Raw genomic sequence first — 14815 nt, forward strand, 5'->3', positions numbered from 1 at the left:
CATTAACGATCCCAGCAGATACAGCATTCAATGGCCTTTTATAAATAGAACCCGTTATGAGCATAAACAAAATGTCCATTCTCATTTCTTTGCTAATGTCATGCTTGATTCAGTTAAAGTGCTTTCCTTTAGCCCTTACCTCTAGAGGGTTGGCATTGAAAATGAGAAAAATGAAAATCAGCTCATTTTAATCAAAACTTTGGGACACTTGCTAACATTGCTCCTGTCTTCTCATCTAACTCAAGCTAGATGTGCTCCGACATCCTCAAGTCAGACTGCGGCAAGACCTCGGGACCTTTAGTCTCCTTCTTAAAAGAGAAATTGGGGAAACTGAGACCAGTTTGATAGGATAGCATTCCAGTAATCCTCTAGAGAGCCAGAAGTAGAGAAAGAACTACAGCCTGAATCTCCAAACTTTCTTAAATTTGAAGCTCCTCGATAGCAAGTAGCAAATTTGCTTTTCTTTAAAAACCTGCTTTCCTCTTGCAATATCCATATATATCTGTATCTATGAGTCATTGTATAAATTATGCATAGTATGCTACGTTCTGTGTGAAAAGGCAAAACAAAAAGTAAGAACAATATATATATGTGTGTATATATATATATATATATATATATATATATATATACACACACACACACATATTTATTCAAATGGAAACAGTGGAAGGATAAACTAAAAACCCATAAAATGGCTTCTTCTCTGGGGAAGAGAACAGGAAGGTGGAGCAGGACTGGAAGTAAGAGTTCTCGGAGGCTTTTCAGGTACCCCTCTGTCATTAGGACAGCAGTCTCTGTCCATTTTCAGAGAAACATTGGTGTTACTGCAGTCACATTTACAGGAACTTGATCCTGTACAGAAACTCTTCATGGGCAAGATTGGAGATTACAAGTCAAGGCAACAGACATGTGAAGGAACTGGCCCAGATATACTGGCCCAGACTTTCAGCAAGAGTTACAGAACTTTTTAAGCTTAAAGACATGTATGGTAAAGAAGACATGACTACGTTCCCTAACTTGAAATCTGAAGATCCCCAATTTGAAGTCATGAAGAAACAGTGTAAAACTGATCTGGCAATTTGTCAAAAGTTCATCTGTTAATCTGATTCATTGTATAACTAATTAGAAATGTTATAATAAACATTTCACAATTGTCAAAATAGATTTCTCTGAAGAACCTTGTTTAATGATTTTCATTTTGTAATCATGTGCTTTACATAATAAAAACAAATATCAATGTAGAAAAATAGAAAACGATGTAAAATGCACAGTAACTAAAAGAATAAAAATTCAAATTTAACATGATGACATTCAGGAATGATTTTAAATTATTTACTTCACAGAGTGATATTTGACATCACAATGAAAGACAGCTTGGATCAATATTTCTGATGAGACTAAAGCTGCTAAAGTTTAAGCATGGTTTAATTTTGCATCGCCCAAATGTCTACATTTCAGAAGCTTGCTCCTCATTTTAGCAATGGGAGGTAGTGGACCTTAGGGAGTGGACCCTACTGGAAGGTCTTAAATTCATTAGGGGCATGTCCTCAGGAGAGATTGTTGAACCCAAGCCTCTCCGGTGTCCTGTTTTGTAATGTAATCTGGTCACACACATGCTCCTGCCATGAAGTGACACAGCCAAGAGAGCCCTCACCAAAGCTGAGCTAATGAATGCCAGCACCAAGCTACTGAGCCTGCAAAACTGTGGCTAAATAAACTATTTTTATTTATAAAGTTAGACTTCCTCAGGAATTTGATTATAAAAACACAAAATGGACTAATATAAAGGCCAATAGCCAATATGTGCATTTCTGCTTTGATATGGTTTACTCCCAATGGTAACGGAATGCAAGTCTGGCTCACCTCAAGACTATGTCTCTTTTAAACATGGTACTTTGTACTAACTCTGACTTGGGCTGTATTAACCTCACTAATTTTGTTGCATTGAGCATGTTATTAACTTTTCTGATCTTCCATTTGCATATAATAATTGTTCATATTTCAGACACTTGCTTTAGAGGCTTTATATTGATAATCCACATAAAAAGTTTAGCATCATTTTAGATATGTAGTGAGAGTTCCAAAAATTTTATCAATTATTTAAAGAAACATTATTTCAACTAGTAAAAATAATTAAAAAATAAAAGTATTTTACATTAAAATGTGAACTACATTATACATACAAAAGAGTATATGAATATATTTTTAAAAAGAAATAAAATGGACACTCAGATACCCACTCCTGAGTTTAAGACACAGAACATTCATAAGCAATATTTGCTTTAGTATGTTTTAGAAATTTTAAAAATGAGCTTTGACTGTATATACCTTCTGTGATTTTTTTTTCCTTAATATTTCTTTGAGATTCGTACTAGCTGCAGTTCGGTTTCATTGTGAGGCATTCTTTTATGTAAATGCACCACAACTATTTAAAAAGCTAATGATGAATATTTGAATTAATTTCAGTTTTTGTTATTACTAGAAATAGTGAGATGAACATTCTCACACATTTTTTCCAGGTGCAAATGGCCAAGATATTCTCTAGCACATACTCTCAGGAGTTTACTGGGTAAATTCCAAGTTGTTTTCTGAAGTGACTATACCAATTTACCATCACATCAGCAGTTATGAGGTGACTGTTATTCTACTTTCTCACCACCACTGTTTTCACGGGTATGTGTTGGTATCTCATTTTGTTTGAGTTTGTATCCCATGATTCCAAATTAAGTTGAGACTTTTATGCTTATTGAACATTTGGATTCCCTCTTTTATACATGTCCCTTTTGCCCATTGTTCTAATGGTCTACTATTCTTTTTTTTTCTCTTTTCTTTTTTTAAAATTAACCTATAAGATTTCTTTATTTTCTCCTACTCTCTGTTTTTCTTGCATTTTCTTTTTTGTCAAAATGCTCATGTAGCCAAGTTTCTCAATAATCCGGTTTGTTTTTGTGGTGCTAGGGATCCAACACAGGGCCAGAACACAAGGCCCGTGCTCTTTCACTAAGCCCTGTCCTAACCCTTATCAACAGTCTTTCCTTTATACATAGTGCTTTTTCATTTCCTTCTCTACCTTAGGTCATAGAGACATCCTCATATACTAATTAATGTTTTGTCACTGGGAATGATAATTGCTCTTTTGGTATATATCCTTTTCAGATTATTATGGTGCCTATGAACTCCTTGTTTGGTAAGAGATTTTGGATGTTTTTTACTGCATATATCACAAATTGAACTAAATTTTAAAGGATGCTTACTCCCTTACCTAATGAGATTGTGTTTTGTTTTTCTCTTTTAATCTTTTGGATTATATTAACTTATTTTATAATATTAAATAAGCCTAAATTCTTAGAATAAATCATACTTGGTCATTACATGTTATTTTTATATGCATCACAACATTTAAGTTGAGGTTTACTGGCCTGTAATTTTCATTTCACATTTATATCTTTAAATTTTGTGGGGTTTTTTTTTGACTATTCTTTTTGGTTTTCCACCAAATGATTCTACTCAGAATCATTCTTGGCTACTTTCTCTGCTATCCCCATAAGTAAGGACTACAGACCTTGACATTATATTTCCCAGAAATAAGAGGCACTCATTTGGAAGGCAGGACTCACAGGCAGATATGTGTCCTCATGCAACAATAGGTAGATACATTAATTTGGCATATCTGGAATTTTGCACCAACTTCCAGACTCCTTGCATCCATTATTTCCGTTGATGTAGGAGCTGTGAACACTAATATCTGGATTAGTCAGCATACATTGGTCATTGTTCAGTAATAGACTAACCCTGAAATTTTAAGTGGCACAACAAGGATTCTTTTTCCTTTTGCCCACTCATGTTCATCATAGAGTACTGTTCTACATGTTATTTAGAGGTCCAGGTTGATGGAATTTTCCACTATCTTTGTAACTGCACAAACTAAAACTTAATTTCATGTGAGATTTTCTCTGTTCTAACCCAGAAATGCTGCACATATAATTTCATATTTTAATGGCTTCATATAACTACAAGGAGGTTAAGAAACAAAGAAAGCAAATAGAATACTTAGCAGACTTTACCATCTCTGGCAGTCTTTTGAGATCTTGGCTTGGACTATAAAAGTAGGATCTTAATTCTCTGCAAATTGGCAGTGAACTTGAAAACAAATGGTGGCTTTCCCTAGCTTTGTCTCTTCTAACTCTTCCAATGGTTTTCTAAGCACCTAATCCCTTCAAGAGTGTTTCACTGATAAAGCATTTTATACCAGAGGAGTTCTGGAAAACAAATTTTCAAAGGTGAATCTGTTCTATTTAGCTTTAAAGGCATTGGTAACTGATAGTGGTAGCTCATTACTTACATTAGCAAAATCATTACTTGTGTACTTTCATTTTTTTACTGGGAATAAGATGTCAATTGAGAGGAAGTCTTTGGGAAAGCAAATGACTATTGTAATTAATTCTTATAATAGGAAAAAATTTTAAAAGGACTGGGGAAATTTTAACTGAATTTAAAAGCTGAAGCTTAAAATTCCTGGGTTTAAACAGTTGAAAAATCATAATTATGACTATCCTAAAAGAATACATTATCTCTTGTAATTATGATGTCAATATATCTTGAAACCAGAGTCAAAGTGTGATTCTTCAGGCTGCTGAATTACAGCATGAGTATAGATAATCTTTTGTGAAAATTGACACATTGATTTAGACTCTGAGGATCGGGATAGAGAAATTTGGATGAGTATGGATAAATCTAAATCCCACTGAGTCTCCTCTTTCCTTTTGGAAGAAGAGGCTGATTTTCCCTTGCTTAGAGACACCTTTATGACTTTACCTACCAATCATTGCAAAAGGATATGTTGATTTTTCTTAAGATCCAGCCCTATGCCACATTGTCTCCAAATCCATAATCAGAGAGATCCTTAATTTACTCTGGGGAACAATTGCAAAGTCTAACCCATAGGAGACAGATTAAATGCCAAAAGAATTGTATGACATAACTGAACCTTGGAGAATATTGTGTGAATTGGTTATAAGTATACTCTATCAGTTAAGAATAGGCTGATATATTCTCACAAATTAACAGAAATTTATTGTGCTAACTTAAGCAATGGGAATGTCTACCATTTACTTTATTGATTGAAACTGGAATCAATAGTAGCCTACTATTCAATAAAGTTGAGTTGTTAGAACATCAGTGGTATAACACAGAGGATGTGATCTAAAGGCTTAGGAGAATGCAAATATTGTAGGCCTGTTCCCCACTCTTTCCTTATATTCTTTCAGAAGGGCCCATTAGACACTTTTATAACTAAGGCATCGAGAAAAAAACAATGATGAATGGAGGATGAGTGTTTTTGGAGGCTCTGCAGTAGCTGTCCTTTGCAACTTGGTGATAACAGTAGGGAATACTGTTATTGTAAAGGACTCTTTACATTTAATGAAGATGATGGGATTCTGAAGTAGCAGATAAGTGGAAGCACTTAACTTCCAGAGACAAAGTAGGTGTGGTTACTATAAAGGTTGACAACAGTGAGAATGATTTTTACCTACAGACATTTGGGGTAGCACCTAATTGATTATGATGTCTTTAACTGAAAAAAAATAAGTAGATATTTTGTTTGATCAACAACTATGTTGTCATCCCCAATTTCCAACCTAAGCCAGTTTACAGGGTCTTGTGAATTGATGAAGGGACCTACAACACTGGCACAATTATATACAGTAAACCTGTTATCTAGACCTTATCAAAGGAGTCTACAGCCTCTTATAAGGGTGAGTCCACAGGGCTCAGTAAAATACTCAAACTTTTCAGGGATTATTTCTCACTATCCTTGGTCTGATGCAAATTGCTGAAAACCTTAAATTCCCCAAAAGTCCATTGTATAGAACGGAGACTTTGGAATGCAGGTAGGAGATGGAATTTTAACCTGAGTCCATGTCATCGTCAGCTTAGGAGGTCTGCTAACCACATTGGGCTAATCCCTGAAAGTATGGCTGAAATCGGCTTACTTAGGTACTGACAACCTCCTCACTTTGGCATCTTCACCTTTGCAGTAAAGGAATTTATAACAGGAATAACCAACAGGAAGTCCTTGGAATATCTTTCCCCAAATAATAAGCTACAATTAATATAATATCCTAAGGTGACTATAAAGATCAATGTTACCATTAAAATCTTGAATAGACAAGCTGTGATTCCTTTCATGTAAACATTAATTCATTTGTTTGGTCTGTGCAGAATACAGATGCTTCTGGAATAATGACAATGGATTACTAATATTATAACTACAGATGTTACAGATAAGAATTCAATAGCTGTTAATCAGCTATTGACATGGTTTCCCCCCTTCTATTCTGAATAGCAAAAGAAGCCCAGAGCAGTTCACTTTTATCTGCCAGAGACAGTATACCTTCTTTGTCTTAACTTGGAGCTATGTCAGTATTTTGATTTTTGTCAATAAACTAGAGACCAAGTTTGTTTCAGTGTTCTATAGGAGAGCATGTGAGTTCATTATATGAATGATACATGCTGATTGGACTAGGTAAGTAGAAAGGAATGGGTATTTTAGATGATTTAGTAAAATACATGCATGCCAGTGGTGGGAAAAACGTTCCATGAAAATTCTTGTTATGTCATGTCCATAATCTTGGAAACACTATAAGGGTCCAGTGACCTGGGAGATGTGATGTCCTGTAAGAAAATAAAACACAAGTTGTTGTGCTTTACACCCTTATCATTAGGAAAGCACAGTATTTGATGGGCCGGACTTATTTGGATGCTAAGGGTAACAAACACCATGCCTGAGTGTACTGCTCTGACCCACACACCAGATAGTAACTCAGAGTTTGCCAGTTTTGAATGAGTCTGGAATAAAAGAGGCTCTGGTCTGGACTGCTATGCAAGCGGCTATACTCTTTGGGCCTTATGACAGAGTAGATACCGGCACTCACATGTCTATGGCAACTAGAGGAGCAATATGGAGCTTTGAGAAGAACTTCCAGTAGGAAAATGATAGTGTAGATGCTAGGATTGTACAGCAAGCCATGCTCGCTTTTGAGAATCGATTTCTCCGTTTATGAAAGAGTTCTTAGCTTTCTACTGGACTGGGCCCGAGAGGGCACTTGACCATCTTTAATGCTCTGCAACCTAAGTAACCTGACAAGAGTTAGGAGCTGTCTCATCAGAGCACTCCACGATTACAAGAATAAAGAACTGTGAATGAAACTGAAGTCAAGCAGATCTTGAAAGCTGAAGTTGAGATGTGTGAGGACAGGTGCCGATGGTCGCTATTACTGCTGTGTTGTCATTGCTTTTCATCTCACACCTCTGAGCACCCAAGTAATATCCCTCATGATTAGTTATCACAGGCCTGGTTTGTGGATGGTTTTATACAATGTATTAGTACTGGCTAGAAAGAGAGTTACTGTAATGTTAAATAAATTTATCGTGAAAACTAACATGTATCACAGATACTTCACAAGCTGTCTCAGCAGTGCTCTGCCGCCTGTCACCAAACAAGATACTCAGAAAGAATCCCTGGTCTGATAGCAGACATATTTGGATCAGAAGCTTAAAAACATAACAAAAGAAAGCCCTAAGAGTTCTAAAGGACTTAATTCATTAAGGTATATTTTGAATTTCAGTATTTCTTAAACTTGCTTGATCCCAACAAGTAGAAGAAAGTGGATCCCATCTTCGTAGGGCATTTCATAAGATTAGTGCTTTTTAGAATTCCTTTGGAATTTTTGGCAATTCAGGTTTTGAGATAGAATATTAGTTTTGATAGCCAAGAATGAAAGTGTTAAATTTTTATGCTAACTCTGATGAGTATGTAAGATGTGCTCATTTGGTTTTTCTAAGTGACTAGAGTTCTTAGTTCAAAAAGAAATTTTAATGGAAAATCCTTGCCACGAGGGTATGTAGGTGACATTACCCAAAAGGAGTATGTAAATCAAATTTGATATGATTTTTCCATTTTATAACAAGGATTAGGGTTACCAGGAGATCACAGCTCTGTGAATCCAATTAGGATATAATGAAATGCATGCTTTGAGCTTACAAACCAATTGATTTAGAGAGAGAAATAATTATAATAATAAGCATGATATTTGGCACTCTGATTATACATTGGTTATTCAGATTATTAAAATCATTCTTATTTTCAAAATTGAATGAACCTAGTCTTGCAGAATGCATTCAAGTTCATAGAGTCTGCACTATGTTGTACTTTCTTTGGATATACTAGTGGTAGGAAAAAGTTGTAAGCAAAATAAGGGCATGAGGTTGTGATGAAGAAAAAAATAATTAGATCTAATTACAAATGACTTTGTGTTATTAATGAGCTTTTTTATACCAGATAATAGAAAGTATTGTTATCTGCAGAAAGAACAAAAATTGATTGATTAGAACAAATTTCAGAAAACTTTAATTTGAGAAGGCTGTGAGTGAGTGTGCCTGTTCAATGAGGCTTAGTTTTATTTTGATCCCATTGTTTCCCCTTACTACCAAATTGAACATTTTAATGTTTTGTTTATAAGGGATATGAGATGAAGAGGTGGTGAAGAATAAGAGAGAAACCTTTTGAGTTTTTTTTTTTGCGGGGGTGCTTTTTGTCAAGAATGATACCTAAGCCTACTGCAGTTATTATATCACGTTGTGGACCACCTCATGTCAACCATGGTTTGGGGAAAGAATTAAACTATATTTCAGGAACCTATTATATACAACAAATTGTGTCGTGTATATAGAATGTGTATATAGAATGTTGCTCCTGTATATATAGCATGTTGCTAGTTATGTCTCAACCTTTGGAGAATTGAGAAAATTGTCATTTAACTAATTTTCTGTAAGGTGAATGCTCCAGTGGAACCTTATTTGAAACTCTCTGGACCACTGATTGCAAAACACTGATCAGGAAGAGCTTAAGAAATTCAGGATAGCTATCCTTACTGATTCTGACTCAGTTGATCAGGAATGGGATTCTGAAGTCTGTGTGCTAACAAACCTCTCTGGGTATTTCTGATATAACCAAGCCTGGTAACCACTGCTCTAAATATAAAACGTGCCTTATGAATCAAGGGTTCCATGCCCCAAAGTGCTTCCCCTGGAGAAGCCCAATAGTATTCACATGTTAAAGGATCTCAGTTGTCCTATAGTTAAAACACAGTTATCACAAGTTTCTCACATGTATTTTAACATGGAAACGTTGAAATGAGATTAAGAGCGGCTTCTGAGAGAAGAGGCTTCAGCAGAATTATTTCCAATTAATTTCAGCTCAAATTGCCTGCCGTATCACCTTTAGAAATCCATCCCTTTGGGTCTTATGATATTTTCAATTTCAAAAGTCTACCATTTCTCAAACAATAAGCCCTACCTTATTGATTATGCCAAAAATAAATTCCGGATGGATCAAAATTCTAGATGTTTTCTTTACTCATAAAACTAAAAGAAGGAAAAAGAAAATAAATTTTTATTTTTCAACCTTTTTCTGTGGCACTGGGTTTATTTTTTATTTTTTTTCTTTTATTCATATGTGCATACAATGTTTGGGTCATTTCTCCCCCCTTCCCCCCACCCCCTCCCTTACCCGCCTGCCCCTCCCTCTCCCCCCCACCCTCTCACTACCAGGCAGAAACTATTTTGCCCTTATCTCTAATTTTGTTGAAGAGAGAGTATAAGCAATAATAGGAAGGACCAAGGGTTTTTGCTAGTTGAGATAAGGATAGCTATACAGGGAGTTGACTCACATTGCTCTCCTATACATGTGTGTTACCTTCTAAATTAATTCTTCTCGAACTAACCTTTTGTCTAGTTCCTAGTCCCCTTCTCCTATTGGCCTCAGTCGCTTTAAAGTATCTGCATTAGTTTCTCTGCATCGAGGGCAACAAATGCTATCTAGTTTTTTGGGTGTCTTACCTATCTTTTTACCTCCCTTGTGGCACGGGGTTTAAACTCAGGGCTTCACACTTGCTAGGCACGCTCTCTACCTCCTGAGCTATGCTCCCAGCCCTTAAATAGAACGTTTTCTTGGAGTGAAATTGAACTTCCTAAGAGTCACAAAACCTAAAAGCTATTCATAAAGAAAAAATTAACAAATTTTGTTACATAACAATTAATACTTCTAATAGCAATGATATCTAAATATGTAACAAGAATATATATGTGTGTGTGTGTATGTGCATGTGTGTATGTAAAATATAAACAAAATAAAAACATGACAAAGTGAGGAGAATATTTGTAATATATATGCTAGACAAAGGCTAATTTCTTTAATAAGCAAAGGATTCATCATAAGAAAAAGACAATCAACCTAAGACAGATGTGGTCATGGATGGGCAGTTCACAGAGTACTAACTACAAATTATTAATACTTATTTGAAAAGAAGGAGTTAGATGTGGTTCAGCCAGAGGCTTTTCTGCTTATTCTTTCCTCTGCCTGAATTGCTCTTCCCTAAGGTAATCCTGTTGGCCCATACCCTGGCCTATAAAGCCTTTGTCAGAATGTCACTTTCTTAGGAGGCCTTTTCTATTTAAAATTGCATACCCAACTGCCAGTATTACCTGTTCCTCTCCCCTGCTTTACTTCTCTTCATAGCTCTTAGCATTGGCTGTACCATATATTTCCTTATTTCCTTATTTGTTTGGCTGTTATTCATTTCTCATCATTAGAAAGCAAGATCTATGAGGACTGGGAATTTGTCTGTTACAATTGTTGCTATAATCCCTTGCACTTAGACTAACATCTAGCCCATGGTAGGAATTCAATAAATATTTGTTAAATAAATGAATAAATAAAAAGATGCTCCCATCTGTTATAATTAAGAAATGCAAGTGAAAATAGCTATGCTATAACAGGTTTCAATTCTGACTCAATGAACAATCAATGTGTATACATCCTCCAGATATGTTAAAGCCTATACTATAGATTTTATTCTGGTGTCTTCGGAACCAAACTCTTTTTCTATTGGGGGTAGGGGGCGATTGAACTCAAGGCCTTGCGCTTGCTAGGCAGGAGCTCTGCCACTTAAACCACACCCTTAGTCCTTTCTATTTTTTAATTTGTTTTTCAGCTAAAGTCTTGCACTTTTGCCCTGTTTGGGCCTCAGACTACGATCTTCTTTCCTCTGCTTCCCAAATAGCTGGTATTATACGCATGTACTATCAGGCCTGGACAAAACCCAAACTCATTGTGGTTCCCAGACTTGATTATGAAGTTCGCCTGTTCTGTTAGTGATGGTGCTGCCTTTCTAACCTTTGACGCCTTTTCCCTTTTGGTTGACTCTTCAGGATGACTGAAACAACTGCTCTTGGTGGGCAGGTTAAACAATTTAGGATTGGCTAGTTTGACGAATTTGAATGGGATTTAAGGTAGAAGAATGATCTTTAGTTGCCTGGATCCCTGATTCTGGGAGGATTAAGGCAGACAGAAGAGGTCTGACTCTATATGGGTTAGTCTGCATATCGAAGACAAGTCTTCCCATTGATCCCTCTGCTACCTCTCAGGATTAACCAGCTTGCCCCAGTGAAAAAGGTTTTCAAGAGATGAAAACATTATAATATGGCAGAAAAAACAAAACAAATAAAAAACTAACCCATAAACAATAGGCAGTTCTGCTATGCTGTTCTCACTACGTAAATTACCTTTAGCCAAACACTCTCCTTCCTTCATAGGCTAGTAAGGGCCTACTTAGCTTTCAAATCCCAGTTCAAATATTACTTTCCTATGGGAAGTTTCCTGATTTTTCCCAGTTAGAAATGATATTTCTCTAAGTGTTCTCAAATGCTTCCATTTTCCACTTATGCTCTGCCCTGGTAATTTGTATGTGTGCATTACTTCACAATGTCACCCTAGAGGAATACTGGTACCTCTAACTGCCCCCCAGGTTGCTAAGGCCTTGAGTCTTTGAATGAGGAAAGAAGGCTGCTGTTCCTCTTGTTAGCATCTTCTAGGTGTGAGAAGGCACCTTCGTGGTAGAATCTTCCCTGATTCTAGGTCTAGGGCTATAGATCAGAATCATCTGCCTCTTGCAGAATAAAATTAAGAGTTCCTGAGAAATCAGCCCTAGGATATTTAAACATATAGGAAAATTCCATATGCATGCCTTGTGTGTGTGTGTGTGTGTGTGTGTGTGTGTGTGTGACACTGGGGATTGAATTCAGGGCCTTATGCTTGCTAAGACAACCCTCTCCCATGTGAGCCAAGCCTCAATCCTTTTGCTTTCAGATTGTTTTCTTCAGAGAGGGTCTTACCATTTTGCCATAACTACCCTTGAACTGAGATCCTTCTACCCCTGCCTCCCAAGAAATTGAGATTACAGTTGTGCAGCATCATGCCTGGTTCCATATTTACTGTATTGGAACATCACAGAATCTATTCTTGGAAAACCAAGACTTGTGCAGGAACTTTGTAGCCTCAACCACAGACTTAGTCAGAGAGGCAGTTTTTATATCATCCCTCACCTTGCTTGCTGTGTGGTCAATTGATCCTATGTGATTAATTCCTTGTGTGGTCTTTCTGGAAATTGACCTAGAGAGATGTCAGGCCATGAATGGGATGAAGTTTATCTTATATGATAGCTTCTTCTCCTATAGCTCCTTAAGAAGAGAACTGATAGTGCTATTGTGAATTTGGAAAAATTAGATTTTTTAAGGTTTGTGGGATGTTGATGGGTACTCAGAGACACACATGTTGGACCTCAAGCCTTATCTTTCCCACCCAATATTAGAGAGTACCATAGAGCTGAATGTGGCCTGACACTCCCAGTTCCTCCTTCCTCTCAGATACCCTGTCTCTCAGGTGTTCTCCCAGTGGTGTGCTGGTAACTGTTTGGCAACTGGCTTGGGGGATGGAGTGGGAAAGGCCCTCACTGATAGCATTTGCTACTTTCCTTGATGTAAATGCCTGCACCATGATCTATTTCAAGCTACCAATGTACAATCACTAAACAGAAGGTGGAAAGAGAGGAGCACAGTGTGCTTTCTGTAGCTGGCAAGAAATGGCTCTGGTCTACTTCTATGTTCTCTGCCTCCCTCTGTGATTGGCTTCTGTCTCTCAACCAGACATACCTGCGTGTCATCCCTAGTTATGGACATGGGTTTTGTTCTCTCAAGAATCTTCCAGTCTCCCTGTGAACCACTAAATGCAAAGTAAGAAGTGGGAGCATTAGTCATTGCTGCCTACTGTGCATAATATACAGAAACTAAAAAATGTGCAAAAAATATGGGAGAAAGCTGATGCTGTTCTGACTACCTACCCTTTGCCAAACACACCCTTTTCATCATATGTGTTCATAGATATTATCAAAAGCTTACTTAACCTTCATATCCCAGTCCAGATGTCAATTTTCCTTATCCCACATTAAATATCACAAATCCCATGTCTGATAGCATGGGTTCCAATCTCAACTTTGGCCCAACTGAGATACCCTGTTTCATATATTGTTGGTAAGCAATTAATGATTGCTGTTTAGCACCTGGCCTTGAGGATCTTAAAGCATTTTTATAATGTTAAAACTGATTAATTATAAGCATATTTGCCACTTAAAGACATGGTCCACAATGAACTCTCTTAGAGATTGCTGAGACCTTTTGGTGCTCCTTTTACAAAATGCTTAATTGGTGAACTACTCCAAAATCCAAGCGAAACTACATTTTGGCCTTTTGAATAAATTAGAAGATGAACAAATGTGTTTATTGATAATAAATTGGTGGTCAACCTATTGTTCATTTTTCTCTCTGTCTCTCATTATTGTTGTTGAACAATAGAACTCTCTGAATGTCTATATCTTAGTTTTCCATAACTCAATTTATTAGGGACATAGTAGCAGCAAATGCATTAGTTATTCTTCTAAATTCTCAAGAAGTTGCAATAATTGGCTTATAGTGTTAGATGGATGAATGAGCTTTTTTCCTACTGATGAAGAGTTTCCTATCAGAAACTAAGACAGTCTGAAGCAGAAGTTTTGCCTGCCACTAGGAGTCATCACTGGAACTGGAAGTTAAAGCTCTGATACTCTCACAAGAGCAATTGCTTACCAGAGAAGCTTACTCAGGTGTAATCCCAGGATAAAATTCTATGCCAAATCTCAGCAATACTGACAGCACATAAATAATAAAATCAGAATGATATTATACATATATAGTTCATAGGAATCTAAATGGTACTAAGCAGTTCTGTCATGTAAATATTATCACTCAATGCAAGCATGATTTACCATAATAATAATTTGTCTGTCTCTTGGATTAGTTGCTTAGGATGGAATTACAAGTGTAATGTAAAATGGCTAGATAAAAAGCCAAGATATTCTTCAAGTATTTGTTGTAGATCTGAAATTGCATTTGAGAAAGATTTTTTATCACTTTGAATTTCTGTGAGATTCCTACCTTCTAAAAAAAGGGGAATGAAACTCTCCTCATTTGAAATGTAACAACATAATACAAAAAGAATGGAAGGAACCCTTGTATGGGTTTTTTTTTTTCTTTTGAAAAAATTTTCTTAGGATATATTGTGATATTTACATATGTGCTTACAACGGCTTAATTAGATTTGTTTCCTCCCCCTCCCATCATTCTCCTCCCTCCCTCCTTCTTAAAAAAAATCAAACAGGTTTCATTCTTCTATGTTCATATATGAATACAAAATGCATTTACCATATTCACTCTCATTCATTCTTTCCATATGCCCACCCACCTCCCAGAAAAGACCTATCTTATTCCCCATTTAGGTTTTTTTTTAACTTCAGCTTTATGTGCCCTGAAACCAAAACCCTGGAGAAAGTAGGAAATGTTAGTTTGGTGAAAACTTTATAAAGTCATTCACCACCCATGA

At 36.4% G+C, this 14815-nt stretch overlaps 1 pseudogene; it reads left to right on the forward strand.

Moving 5' to 3' along the window:
* Positions 1-672: 672 nt before the first annotated feature.
* On the forward strand, positions 673-1104 carry LOC109698427 (ATP synthase peripheral stalk subunit F6, mitochondrial-like; annotated as a pseudogene).
* The last annotated feature ends 13711 nt before the right edge of the window (positions 1105-14815 follow it).

Source organism: Castor canadensis, chromosome 7 (genome assembly GCF_047511655.1).
Source record: "Castor canadensis chromosome 7, mCasCan1.hap1v2, whole genome shotgun sequence".
Taxonomy (NCBI): Eukaryota; Metazoa; Chordata; class Mammalia; order Rodentia; family Castoridae; genus Castor; species Castor canadensis.